At 41.1% G+C, this 14391-nt stretch overlaps 1 long non-coding RNA gene across 2 annotated transcripts; it reads left to right on the forward strand.

The window, feature by feature from the left end:
• The first annotated feature begins 2720 nt into the window (after positions 1-2720).
• Positions 2721-13416, forward strand: LOC122164047. 2 transcript variants are annotated; one of them, XR_006170118.1, is made up of 4 exons: positions 2721-4448; positions 5177-5434; positions 7180-7530; positions 13358-13416. It is a non-coding gene; the product is annotated as an uncharacterized LOC122164047 (long non-coding RNA). The 2 variants fall into 2 exon arrangements; XR_006170117.1 differs by lacking the exon at positions 13358-13416 and having other exon boundaries at positions 7180-8280.
• Positions 13417-14391: the final 975 nt, after the last annotated feature.

Here is a 14391-nt window from a genome sequence, read left to right on the forward strand (position 1 = left end):
CCATGTCTGATGCCCCTCTGTCAGAGTGCCCCTCTGCTGCCATCTGTCACACAGCAACAATGCGGTATGTTGGTGGGAAGGTTCAACTTCTACTTCCATACAACCAACATTTGCCTTTGACATCATGGGCCAAAATAATATAACAGGAGGAGCATATATATAACGAATAATAGAACAGGAGGAACAATATAACTTTTAGAGCAGCCTTGTATCAAATAAAAAAGCCATTATAATGGATACATTTGCACACAGGGAGGGAAGCAGAATGTAAACCAAGCAATGTTTGCTGTCTTGAAGGGCTATTTCCAAATGTTCTTTCTCTGCTGCAAGCTAAACAAACTTTGTGTACCTTTGCACTTACTTCAGGTTTTTCACGAGAAGCTTTTATTTCAAGTGTATTCACATTGACTCTCCTTCTTCCTTATTCAAATTACAAAAGATTTTGAGGAGGAAGTGTGTGTTGGAAAGCAGAATATCAAAAGTGAAAAAAAAAAAAAAAATTCTGTCTCATTACTTCTGCCCTTCCTCTGCATCCCAAGGTTGCCTGGAACACAGGTGTGTGGGGGATATGGGAATTTTTCTTATCTTTCTTGTGTGTGGTGAATGAAGAGAGCCAGGAAGGAGTTTGTCTGCAAAATTTTCCCATTAAAAACACATATAGCAAACACTATAGAGATGGAATGTGACTAAGGGCCTACTACAAAGAGTACTACCGAAGAAAAGACTCAGAGAGATTTTAAAAGAGTGAACTGTGTTTATCACAGAAGCATAGAATGGCTTTGGTTTGAAGGGACCTCCAAGCTCACCCAGCCCCAACCCCTGCCATGGACAAGGCTGCCCCCCACCAGCTCAAGTTGCCCAGGGCCCCATCCAACCTGGCTTTGAGTGCCTCCAGGGATGGGGCACCACAGCTTCTCTGGGCAGCTGTGCCAGTGCCTCACCATCTTCCCAGTGAAAAAATTCCTCCAACACCTAATCTAAATCTCCCTTCTTATAGCTCAAAACTGTTCCCCCTTATCCTATGACTGTCTACCCAAGCAAAAAGTCGATTTCCCTCCTAGTGATAAAATCGTACTGGAAGGTCACTATCTGGTCTCCCTGGAGCCTCTTCTTCTCCAGATTGAGCAACCCTGTCTGCCTCAGCCTTTCTTCACAGGACAGGTGTTCCACCCCTCTGATCATCTTCGGGGCCCTCTTCTGGGTCTGCTCCAACAGCTCCACATCTTTCCTGCACTGGGTGCCCTAGACCTGAACACAATTCTCCAGATGGGGCCTAACAAGAGCAGAGCAGAGGGGGACATTCATCTCCCTCTGATGGCCACCCCTCTTCTGATACAGCCTGGGATACTGCTGGCCTTCTGGACTGCAAGCGCACACTACTGGCTTGTGTTCAGTTTTTCATCTACCAGGATCTCTAAGTCCTTCTCTGCAGGGCTGCTCTCAAGGAGTTCTTCATTTATCTGGGATTCTCCTTCTATACGTGTATCTGGGATTCTCTAGACCTGGCTGCAGCACTTTGCATTTTGTCTTATTGAAGCACATTAGGTGGGCCCATTTCTCAAACTTGACAGGTCCCTCTGGATGGCATCCCTTCCTTCTACAATGTCAGCTGCACCATTTAGCTTGGTGACATCTGTAGACTTGATGAGAATCTTGGTTATGAATCTAAGTCTCATTTTTGATATCTTGGGATGTCCAGGGCCTATTTCCAATGTCCACTGTAGTTCTGAACAGAAATGTCAAAATAGGTAGCAGCAGTCTATCTGGGTAGCAGCTGTGATGAAGCTCTGCTGACACAACACATGCAGATATGGGAATCTTTTCAGACCACACAGAACAGAGGCAGAAGACACTGTGTCTCTACACATCTACCTTGGGTACTGTTTCATTCATCTGTGGGAAGCAGAACACACAAATTTATATGAATACACAGAAAATAACCAGTATTTTAAGAATACTCTCATTGAGAGAACATCAGTTAAATATTTGGGTCATCCACTGGATAACTCATGTTGAAAACTTTGAACTGTTTTCTTCATTTTTCTCAGATAGAAAACAATCCCTTAAAAAAAAAAACAAAGAGAGAGAAAAAGAAAACCAATTACTCTTTCATGTCCTACTTACATACATCAGAAAAAGAATGTATAACTTCAGTAGACAGGAAAAATCAAATTAAGTGATTAGCTTGTCATTTCATTGTGAAATTGGATTTCTTTCTGTTTGCTAGGTGCCCTCCTTCCTCAGGCATGAAACCAAAGTTTAAAGTTCTAAAGTTTACCTTTCCCACAGTTGGTCTATTAATAATCCTTGCTTAGTGACTGATTAGGAGCCACTTTGTCCTCACTCTTGTTTATGGATATGAAGGCTGGAACCTAAGGGAACCCACACAGGTGATCTATTTTACATTTTGATTCATTGTGAAAGCAAATTTATGAAGGAAGTAACACTAGATTTCCATTTCTTTTTTAATTGTATGTAATAGAAAAAATCAAACAACAATGTAATGGAAATATGTTATGGTGAGAGAAGTACCAAGTTTAATTGCTTTTTCCTCCGGATGCTTGGTTACAAAATTTTGGAATAATTAATTTTTTAATATCCCCACCTCACAGGAAAAATAAATTTCATGATTAGCATTCTTACTTTAAGAATTGATATATCCACTTCTTAAATTTTTATAAGCCATAGAAATGTAGTTGTCCGCTTCTGCTTAAAGAACTGAAAAGACTTTGAAACAGCCTAGTGATATTCTACTATTTCTGGTGGAAGAAAGCAGGCAAGCCTACAGACTTTGCTGCAGGTACCCAGGCTTTAACATGAGCTGACTCACCTTTCTGTCAGTGCCTGCTGTGACTCAGACCTGTGAAAAGAGAAAGTCAAAGAAAACTTGTTCAATTTTTTTTTTGTCAAAGTAGGTTTTGTTGTTGTTGTTGTTTAAGAAAATGCAGCTATGTCAAATTTTCAGCAAGTCTGTGATGGATTTCATGTTCTTCTTCATAAAGCATTTGTGCATACAGGATGTGTGCTGCACAGCATGTAAAACACAGCAGTACCCAACTAGCTGGAAAAATGTTGGCTATGAGAAGCAGCTTTCCTGTCCAGCTTGAAGCTCTGTGCTGTCATCTGTCATGGGAACAAAGCCTTGGATGTGGGAGTAAGCCTGAGCGTCTGTGCAGCAGGCAGAGGGCATTGCAGGGTTTCCAGAACCTGCAGCTCTGAAATAACCTTGCTAAAGAAGCCGTTAAAAGCAGGAGCCAGTAACACTCCCAAAGCTTCCGCAGACCATTTTTGGAGCCAGCAGGAATCTTTGGGTCGCTGGAAATCTTGGCTGTGCTGGGGGCTTTGACCCCTGGTAATTTCAAGTTGAGTTTCATTTTGGAAAGTGAGCTTCAGGTGATTCTGAAGGTAAATCCTTTTGGAAATGTTCCTTTCCACGTATACATTTTAAGCTGACACTGAGTATTTTCCTCCAAGAATTTTCCTAAAGCGAATAAAGTGATTCCAAAGGTTGGTGAAATGCTGCCAAAAACATTTTTGATGCTATTTACTATATACAAATGAGAATACCTGCTGAAAGCTAAGACCAGGGACTATCTATCCAGTACTTTTTGAAAGGTTTTTCTTCATTTCCAATGCTCTGTGTCTCAAAACCACCACTGGGAAAGGCTGTTGATGCTGCTCTGGAGGCAGTAACGTCCATGCGTTGTGCAGGAAACTGAGCGCCATGAGGAGCTGAGCCAGCCTGCTGGAGAAAGGACCCTGAACACACAGAATGGTATGAGGAAGATTTGAGGTCTTTTGTGCCTTTATTTGTTCATTTCCTTTTCAAGCCTCAATCTTCTCAGCAACTGCAACAAAGAAAAACCCTTTTATGCTCAGATGTTGACTTTCTGCCCTGGAAAAACCCTTCTTGACTTCTGCTTGCCACCCCAGCCTTGCCCCTCTCCTACTGGAGGAGGCTTGATGGAAAACCTAGCAGGTGACAAGTGTACCCACAACCAGCGCCAATCTGCAGAGTGCTTCTGCCAATATGCCATGCCACTGAGATCCATTTGGAGGCCATGCTTCTTGGGTGAGCCTTGTGCTGTCCTTTCATTTATGCTCCTTACTGTGTGTTTGCATGGCCACTGCTCCCAAATAACTCTGAAAATTAAGTTTCCAACTCAAATGAATGGCTGACTGTACATGGTCATATCATCACATCCTCCACATTTTTTCAACATCTGCAAAGATTTGACCATTACATCCTTTATACCTGAGGCACTGCATCAGGATGGATCCTCCTTCGAGTTGCCAGAGCTACAGGGACTGCTTGTGAGTAGATTGAAAGCCATCTCTGAATTGGAACACGACAGCTTTTAAGAATGCACAACAGTAGCACAGAATAATTTGGTAGAGGAGGTTGGAAGAAATGCTGCATCCAGCTGACATGGAGGGAACAGTCACAGGTAAGAAGAATGTAATTATCCAGGCTGGAAGCAGGCCAGGATGCCATTCATACTGCAGACTTGGCATTTCTCAAAGTGAAAGAACAGATGTTTTTGTGAACTTCTGTCAGGCATACATTTTATTAATTAGATCTCTAAAAATTGCTCTGCCTTTGGATCTTCTCTTTTTTCTAGAAATGTAAGAAACCTTAATGTCATATATGGATAGATAGATATGCATATGTATGTACATATACATACCCACACACCCATTTTCTGGTTCAGAACAGATTAATTTTCTGAAGTCAGCGAAAGGGGAAAAAGTTGCTCTCTGGGGCCTCGTGTTCATCTCTATACTTCAGCTACAAGAGAGAACCCAGACAGACAAAACATGAGAAAATTTGCCGGAGGCAGCAATTTAAGCTGACAAGGTGATGGACTAGGTGATCATATAGATTTGTGCTACTTTTAACCTCTCAGAGGAAGAGAACCAGCTACAAGGAGGGGTATGTTTTAGGAAAGACAGACAGGAGGAGAAATGTAACGAATGCACTGAACAGAAGCAGGTGTACAGTCCTTCAAAGAGGCAGAAGTCATTTTTCCATTCTGCAGCTGCCTTCTGCAGTGTGTACCTAGTTAACAGAGACACAGATCAAAGTTGTGGTCTGTAGTCTTTGTAATAGGTAACACACACAGGTAAACTAAACTCACCCTCTATTCTGAATTGTTCTACCACTTATTTCTTCCAGAAAATGGAAAACAGAGAGAAACTTACTTGATGTACAGCCAAAACAAACAAACAAAACAACAGAAAGAGGTAGTGTGTTTTTTGCTGTTACGTTCTTCTCAACTCCCCAGTCAAGTTTTCCTGGCTTGCAAAGCAAACTAAAACACTAATTTACATATGTATATTTTTCTCAACAGATTTTGAACTTTTTTTGAGTCAGAACAAATCAAGCCAGAGCATTTATCTGCTTCATAAGTCGCATTTATATGGGTGTCTGAAGGTTGGTTCTTTGATAAGTAAAAATAAGTGAATTAAATAGCAATAACTTCTTATTCTTTCAGCTGGGTCATTATTTGATTAGACTGAATAAGAACATAGGGAAAATTCAGATATTTTATTGTTAAACCACTCAAACTATTGTAACTTGACATGAACAAATGCAGTAGCATATCCAAATTCAGTGTTCCCACTTAAAACTGATGTTGAAAAATGGAGAATAGTTAAAAAGAGCTACATGACTCAATGAATGAATGATCCACAAAACATGCCTGGTGGTGGGAAACTCAATACACTCAATCAATCTGTTTTATCTGAAAGGAAATCAAAGGGGAAAAGTCTGCTGATAGCAGATGATTCTTTAGTGAAGCAGAAGAGGGCAGAACAAGATTTAGGGGTGAGAAGCTCATCATGGATTTAACAGATAAAAATAATTTCTGACAGTCAGGGTGATTAGCACTGAACCACCCCTCCAAAGATGTATTTACCTGGGTCAGTGCAGACCTTGCCAGACATTTCTAGAAGAGAACTGGGCAAGGTGTTTCATTTATACATCTCAGAGTCAGGGCAGGATGCTCCCTCAGGTCCTGCAAGTGATTACTATGACACCAGATCGTGATTCAGAAGCTGGGTTTCTCTACTGCCAGTAGTAGCTGGGAATCCACTCAACTCTGTTTTGCACACAGACATTGTCTGAATTTTTTAAGCCAAGATGGATACTCTTTGAAATGGTACTCATACACAAGGGTTTGTGCTGAAGTAATTTTCAGCTCAGGCTTAATTTGAAAAGCAGTTGTTCAGATTAGTTCTGGGTTCAAGCTCACTCACTGTGAACCCAGCCTCTGACTCATGATTCTTGTTGGATATAACTGAGGCACCACAGATGATCTAAGCCACCTGCAACAGTCATAGTTTCTGCAGCAGAATGGCATGGGGTAATGCAGTCTTCTCTGTCACGGCAAGATCAGCTAGTTTGAATCAATGCAGAAGGTGTGTGGGGTCTTGTACTGAAGAGAGAACACAATTCACACTGTTATTCTGATGCTGCTGTGAGGTGGGAGCCCTGCACCCAGCTGAGAGGACAGATGGTATGGCAGTGGTCCAAACTGCTTGGGTTGAAGCCAGCAAATACAGTGAGCCATGGCCCCACAGAGGGAGGGCAAGCTCTTGTCCTCCCATTCTCTCCTCCAGCCTTGCAGTGCAGCAAAGGCAAGCAGAGTCCCCAACACTGTGATGTTTTCTATTTGGTTCCCTCCCAAGGTGGGGAGGAGTTTTTATGCTCATCAGAAAAAATTAACCGAGTCTCCACTATCTGGTGGGAAGTAGGCTGTTAGATAAACAGGAAGAAAATTGTTTGGAAACTACTGAGAAACATTAAAGTAGTTATTTACTCCAGGAAACCAGAAGGTACCCCAGCTGAGAGGTCAGGACATTCCAATGGTCATGGAAGATTTGAAAGATTAACCACAGAGTAAATTCTGTGCATACATCTCAGCATATATAACTAGATTGAAATCACCTGTTCATATTTGTTTTCATACAAGCAAAATCAACAGATTAAAATACTGACTCCTAAAGAGTTGGTGCTGGATTCCTTTATCTTGAAATTGAATAAGGACCTACTGGTTGTACAAAATGTCCCTTTTCTAAATGTGCAATTGAATTCCTTGGATGTACAACTGAAAACAAACCTGCTTCTGATGCACAACAATTAATAAGAAGAAATTTCTTGCTTTGGTATTTCCATAGGGCAGATTATGAAACACAGCAGTAGAAGTTTGCAGAATCTTCTGGAGAACATCATGTCCAACTTCCCCACTCAAACAACAGTCAATGAGAGCAAGTGGTTCATCGCCTTTTCCTGCTTGTTTTTGATGGTCTCCACAACATTTCTGGGCAACCAGTGAATATTGGACAACTGTCACAGCTGGAGAATGATTTTTTCTTACACTGAAAGGGATTTTTCTGTATTTTGTATTTTGGTTAGTGGCTGTTGCCCTTGCTGCTTTGCATAATGCCAATGAGGAGTCTGGTTCTGATCAAAGTCAGTAAGGAGACCAGTACCCGAAATGCTCCATGGTTTGAAGGAAGAAGACTGGGGTAAGCTGGAAATCATACCACAGGGCAATGCACTTGTGAGATTTGCCTTTCTCCCCTGCTGTCTGGATGAACATCCATTCCGCTCTCTCTTGCAAAGCCTCATGAGACCAGTCAATGTCTGCTATGCATTATTTTGAGTCAAAGCCTGTGGGAAGAGGTGATGATTTCTATTAACATAGCAGATATTGTGAGGGGAAAAAAAAAAAAAAAAAAAACTTTTTAGCCACAAACTTTTTACAGGACTGTTCCTGTAAAAGTAACTGAAAGATTTTGCCTTACTACATGTTGCAGCTGTTTAATTAATGCCTAACTCATTCACTGTAAAAAATCTAAAGTTTCTTCTTTTCAAGTATAAAACGAGCACATTTGTTTCTTGTAAGGAAGTAAAAAAGGTGTGTTCAAATTAGAATAAAAGCACCAACAGGTAGTTAATGAAAAGATAATATGCCAGTTCATACAATATGTAAGTTCAGTAAGAGCTGATTCACTTCAGTCTCACATGCAATCTGAGTTTTCCAGTGTAGAGTCAGTCCTTGTGAACATATAACCTTTTTTGCCTCTGGAGGCTGGAACTCACTAGATGCTAGATGGATGGTAGAACTGCTTCTGTCTGACTGTTATGAAATGTAAGACAGAAGACAATACAGAGCACTGACATATTTTTCTTTTCATTTGACGTTGCCCATATGCCCCTGTTTGTTCCAGCTACATGAATTTATTTCTTAGAAGTCTGGGTTATGCTGGCTCAGTCCTGTGGTCTTCTTCATTTACTGTCAATAAATGGTATTGATTTCAACAGATGTTTTGTCTGAGCTATATCTTAAAGCATAAAGACTTTAATTCAAAGTGTACATAGCCGAACAAAAATCACCTAATGCTGAGCAGATATCAGGTTAAATTTCAGTCATGATTCATACACTGGCCTGATAACAGAATTTCCTGTTGATATCAGCACAAAGCGTCTTCAGATCTGAAGCACTTGTATTAAGGAGAGTTCAAGCTTAAGAAGAAACACATGTCTCTGTAAGAAGGTGATTCCAGATTCCTATGGTGACTGAACTTATTCTTCTTTTTTTAATTTAACCTCGTATCTTCATACACCCTTCCTGCAAAAAGCTAAGCCCAGAAATATTGAGTCGTGTCCATCATGCAACCCCTCAGTAATTCATTTATTCACTAAGAGCAACCATCAGCAAAAAAACTGTTCAGCCATGTTTATCATTACTAACAAACACATCTGAAGCCAAACCCAAAAAGCAGTTTCAGTTTAGTTCAGTGAGATAAAAAGAGTGCTTTGTTGACCCCAGTTTATTGTCTGTTTAGAGGCACACTGTGGATCTCAGAGAAAGATCAAGTAGTAGAGAACTCAGAGAACTCAGAGAAACAAGTAGTAGAGAAATTTATTCTGACTTTGTCAGAATGAGCAGATTTGCAAATTGGGCTGGAAATCTCAGGAGCGCAAAGTTTGTGTTAATACATTTTGGTAGCAGTCTGGCAGAATTGAAGGAATAGAACTGTTTACTATGGGGCAGTTCAGCATCTCCACTTCCCATCTCTGACAGAGAAAAGATTTCCAAAGGTGCTGAAATAGAAAGGCTGACCTGGGGTCTCCAATCACCAGAGGTGTGCAATCTTGTATCTTTTTGGTGCCCTGATCTGGAAAATGGCCTTATTTACACAGGTAAGAAGTCCTATTGAGTTCAAGATGCTATTTTCATGAAAGCTGTTTCCAAAACTGAAGCACAAACAAGAGATCTTATCAGTTGCTTCTCTAGGCCTGACTTCAGTCTGTCTGGGAAAGAGGTTCCTTTTGGGTTACTGGCTTATGACATTAAGCAAAATGTATTGTGGCTCATGACGATGATCAGGGATACCAGGGCATTGTCCAATGTCTCTTGAGCCTCTCCTCGTAGGACGTGCTCTCCAGCCTGGTTACCAGCTGACTTCCCTCCTCTGGGTGCTTTCAAGGGCTTTAACATCCTCTTTATATAGTAGAACCCAGAAATGCACACAGTGTTCATTGTAGGAATTAGCCTTCAATGAGAAACCCAACAACCTCATATCTGCTAAGCAGGGCAGTCCTAGAGGAAGCTAAACAGCAAGTTGTCAAGGTGAGGAGCAGATCCTGCTGGGTATTTCTTGAGCATTCAGTACCTGACCTCTTCCATTTGGAAGCCAGAGCCAGGAAATGAGCTTGGAGCCGAGACCAGACTAGGCTTTTTCAGTAACACAAGAAAAGACATGGATGAAGTCCCACTCCTATTGTTGACTTTTTCTGGTGGTTTTATGGTCTTTCTCTGGGGAACTTGGTTGAAATCCTGCCCACATGAAACAAGAATGTGGACCCTGGTTTCTGTCTCCCACTCTCAGCTGCATTTCCTGTATATTGCACAAGCAGCATGACTTCTTTATTCTGTGGAAGAGCCAGTTTAGAAGTCAATTTTCAGACACCAGCCAGGGAAGGCTTGGAGGCTTATGGCAAGCTGGGCAAGAGGGGAACATCCTGTAACACTGCAGAGAAGCACAGCAGGGCTGCCCCAAATGCATGCTCATACAGGTCGTGGCAGACAGATAAAGCACCATGAAGATGTTACTGGGAGAAGTAAAAGAGCAGAGAAAATCTGGTGTCTTCTCAAATTATGCAGCAGCTGAACAGAAGAATCAAAATTTTGGAAAGAGTTAAAAGTGTCAGTCTCTGTGAATGTAGCTACTGAATGCCTAGAAAGAGATTAATTTCAATCTGCATATCAGACATGCTTACTAGGAGAGGTGCTCTCAGTTCAGACTGGGATTTAGGAATAGTGCCATAGTAAAAAAAATGTTTAAAGCCTGAAAATATTTTTTGAGTTGTATTTTAATTATACTGGTGATAATGCTGTAAATATGAATGAAAATGTAAAGCATACGACTTGGAGAAACAATAAAACATGTCTTGTAAGTGAGACACGGTCATATTCTATCAGAAAAAGTACAATAATAGGTATATTAGAGGAGTCAGAAAATGCTTGGGTATTTGACATTGAAAATGAAACTAGCTTGCATTAAAATGTAGCTTGAGCAAAAGAGAATTTTTTTTCTCTTTTTCTGTGAGCAGATTACAATACAGTGGGCTTCTTAATAGTTTTAAGATAAACTAATCATCAAGTTATTTTCACATTTTGCACATGATGCCAAGCATGTTTGTAGCCTTATGTTTCTGAGCACAATGACTTTTTTATTTCAAGTAAGGTTTAATAAATTTGTCCCATGCCTATTTCTTTATAAAGCAGCACAGGAAGGTCAAAGAAAGGGTTTCCTTTTATATTATGACAGCCCCCAGTGGGGTAAAGAATGAAAGTGGTTTATAAATAAAAGCCTCTTTCATCTGTCCTTTGATCCCCCCACACAACAAAACCTCCTTGCAAGTATTTTGCTTGACATAGTCATCATTTCATATTAGTTTCAAAATTTCTGCAAAACAATGTCTTGATCATTAGTTACGGTTAAACTCTGTTGGTAACAGAGAAAGGAGTGCATTGTGAAGGTATGGAAGAGACTGCATACTATTTTTGTTCATTACTTTCAGCTTTCAAATAGGCCAATGATTAAACCATATTTTATATGCTGCACATTTCAGGGCAGCTCCATAGTTGGATAAAGCTTGAGTTACCTACAAACATTGTGTATGTTCACTTCTGCTCAGGCTTTCCAATGCACTTCTGTGCCAGATGCCATAAGCTCTAGCTGTTTGTGTCAGGTGATTTAGGAAGTTTCTGTAGCCCACTGCTCTCCTAGCTCTGAGGAGGAAGGAGCAAGAGGTACATCACATCTACTCTTCTGCTCCCACACCTTTCTCTTCAGTTCTTGTCTGGCCTGAGACGCACAGTGTTTTAACAAGCACTATGGAGAATGGTGCGTATTCAGGTCATTCCTCAGTGACCTGAATGAAGGGATAGAATGCACCCTCACCAAGTTTGCTGATGATACAAAGCTGAGTGGAGCAGCTGACATACAAGAAGGATGTGCTGCCGTTCAGAGAGATCTGGATAGACTGGAGAGCTGGATGGATTGGAATCTTATCAAGATCAGTGAGAGCAAGTGTAGAGTTCTGCACCTGGAGAGGAGTAATCACACATCAGTACAGGGGATGAGCTGCTGGAGAGAAGAGAGCTCTGCAGAGAAGTCCTGGGTGTTCTGATGGACACAGGTTGGCCATGAGCCAGAAGTGTGCCCTTGTGGCCAAGAAGTTCAATGAATCTTCGGGTGCATTAAGGAGAGCGTGGGCAGCAGGCCAAGGGAGGTGATCCTCCCAGTCTATGCTGCCCTGATGAGGTCACATCTGGAGAACTGTGCCCAGATCTGGGCTCCCCATTTCAAGACAGACAGGGAACTACTGTAGAGAGTCCAGCTGAGGGCTGCAAAGATAACTGGGGCCTGGAGCATCTCTGTTATAAGGAAAGACAGAGAGACCCGAGAGTGTTCAGCCTGAAGAAGTCTGAGACAGGATCTGGCCAATGCTTTTGAATATCTGAAGAGCAGGTGTCAAGTGAATGGGGGCCAGGCTGTTTTCAGTGGTACAGGACAAGGAGCAATGGATGAAAACTAGGACACAGGAATTTCCATGCAAATACACAAAAGAAGTCCTTTACTGGAAGGGTGGTAGAGCAGTGGAACAGGCTGGCTGGAGAAGCTGTAGAGCCTCCATCTCTAGAGTTATTCAAAACCAGCTTGGACACTTTACTGTGTGACCTACTGTAGAGAACGTGCCTTAGCAGAGGTTTGGACTGGGTGATCTCTGAAGGTCCCTTCCAACTGCTGCAATTTTGTGAAAACAGCAGGCAGTTGAGAAGACAACCAAGACCATTCTCAGACTGCAGCACAAATACAGGATGGACAGCAATGGAAGGGAGGAATCCACATCAAGCTTCGTGAGTCCTAGGTGCACAAGTAAAGCTGAGCTCCAGGTGCAGAGCCAGCACCCTAACCACTTCTGTGAGCTGAGAATAAGAGAACTTGCGGAAAAAGGCCCTCCTTTTGAGAGATCTAACTGCACCTGAAAGGCAATTATGCTCACATAATGAAACAAAATGAAAACAGATGCATAAAAAGAACTATTTTTAGCTGTCATTACATTATTTTTCATACTGTAGCATTTGAAATTTTAATCTGTTTGCATCTTTTTATTTATGCTCAAGCTACGGGGGTTTGTTTAGTCCCTTTTCTGTAATAAAATTAATATTTACATATATATCATTAATTTTCATTTATTAAAAACAGCTTTCCTGCAAAAAAGTAATTCAACTGATTATTAAAAACATACTTAAGAAGGCACCAAAAACATATTGATTGCAGGGATTTTGAATGGCAAGAAATATGCTTTTAATTATTGTTATTTTATTAATGGACAAGAACTGTCTTATTAATAAATCTAAATTGGATATGTTCTGAGGAACACTAATGCAAACCATTCCAACCACAAAAATTAAATACACGTTGGTATATAATAAAGCTCTCGTATAGAATTGAGGTGACTTACAAAAAGATCTTTCAGCTTTTGAACAGACCAACAGGGAAGTATTTCACTGTCTGAGTTCACAGTAAGGTCTCTCACATAAAGTATGTTGCATAAAAGAGCCCGCATCTTCTTTCTGTTGGGATCACATGTTTCTGTGTCTCCATCAGCTTCCAGGGTATTGCTTCCAACTTAAGGCAAGATCAAAACAAGATTTGGGCTGGGAAAGCTGAAACCATCCAGCTAAAGTAGTAGAGTAGACATGAACTATCAAACATTGACCCTAAAAATGCATTTCAGTATAGGCTGTTCATCTTGTCTTCCTTCTCTTTCCAGGCAGCAATTTAGTTGCCAACAGTTAAAGAAGCCAGGAGTTAGAGAAGTTGGAGATGGTTGTGGACAGCGTCAGACCAGCACTCATCCTCTTGACTCTTATAATATCTGACTGCAACCCGGGTTTGCAGAATGCAGAATGTGAATCTTCTTCCTCTTACATTTGTTTTTGGCCCAGCAGCATAACAGGTCTCTTGAAAGCTGTCTGTGCCTATTCCAGATGCTTCTTATGATACTTTTGTGTTGATAAGCAGACTCTCTAATCCCATCTTTCACCAGAATACCTAGCAAAGCCACAATGCCCACATATGTGTACCAGAATCCTTTATTTTGAGCAGCAAGAGTTGCTTGAGTTTCCAATGCAAGTCTGTTATTGCTTCATTTATGTGGTTCCAGTAAAGAAACAAGCATATTTTGTTATTCTTTAATCGGGGGGGTTGTTATTAGACTGATGATCTGAGCAAAAATACCTCACCCCCAGAGCAGCAGTTGGTTTGTCCTAGACATATTGGAATACCAAAAAGGAATTTCCTGTATTTACTTGGAATAAACAGTTTTCTGCAACAAGTATTAAGAATTTGAACACTGTTTAGAGTGAGAAGTGGAAATCACATAGACACAACAAAGCTGGAAGGTTTTTTTTTTTTGTGAGTGTGTTTTTATTTTTGTTCTAAAGGGAATGAAATGACTTCCAATTGTTCAGTGTTTCACAATCAGCTCCTTCAAACACACAGCTAGATGGTCAGCTTTTCTGATGCCAGGGGTTAGAGGCCAATGTCAGAGTACATGTATGGTCTAGAGGGAACATCATCAGCATCCTGCTGGCCATGGGGATATAAATGCATCCCTGTAAAGTAGAATAATTGCACTTGGCTCACAGGTGAGTGGACAGAGGTGTGTATGTATGCCTGTGCACCTGGCCTATCAAAGAGATGACGCTGTGCAGTGTTGAGGCTGCTAGGGCATGAAAAGGAATTAGAGGTCGTGGCAGGTCCTCACAGCTCAGTAAACCCTCTCAGTGCTTCAGCAGCTGTTTC

Source organism: Centrocercus urophasianus, unplaced genomic scaffold (assembly GCF_019232065.1).
Source record: "Centrocercus urophasianus isolate 14NV4802_14NV808 unplaced genomic scaffold, USGS_Curo_1.0 seq_25, whole genome shotgun sequence".
Taxonomy (NCBI): domain Eukaryota; kingdom Metazoa; phylum Chordata; class Aves; order Galliformes; family Phasianidae; genus Centrocercus; species Centrocercus urophasianus.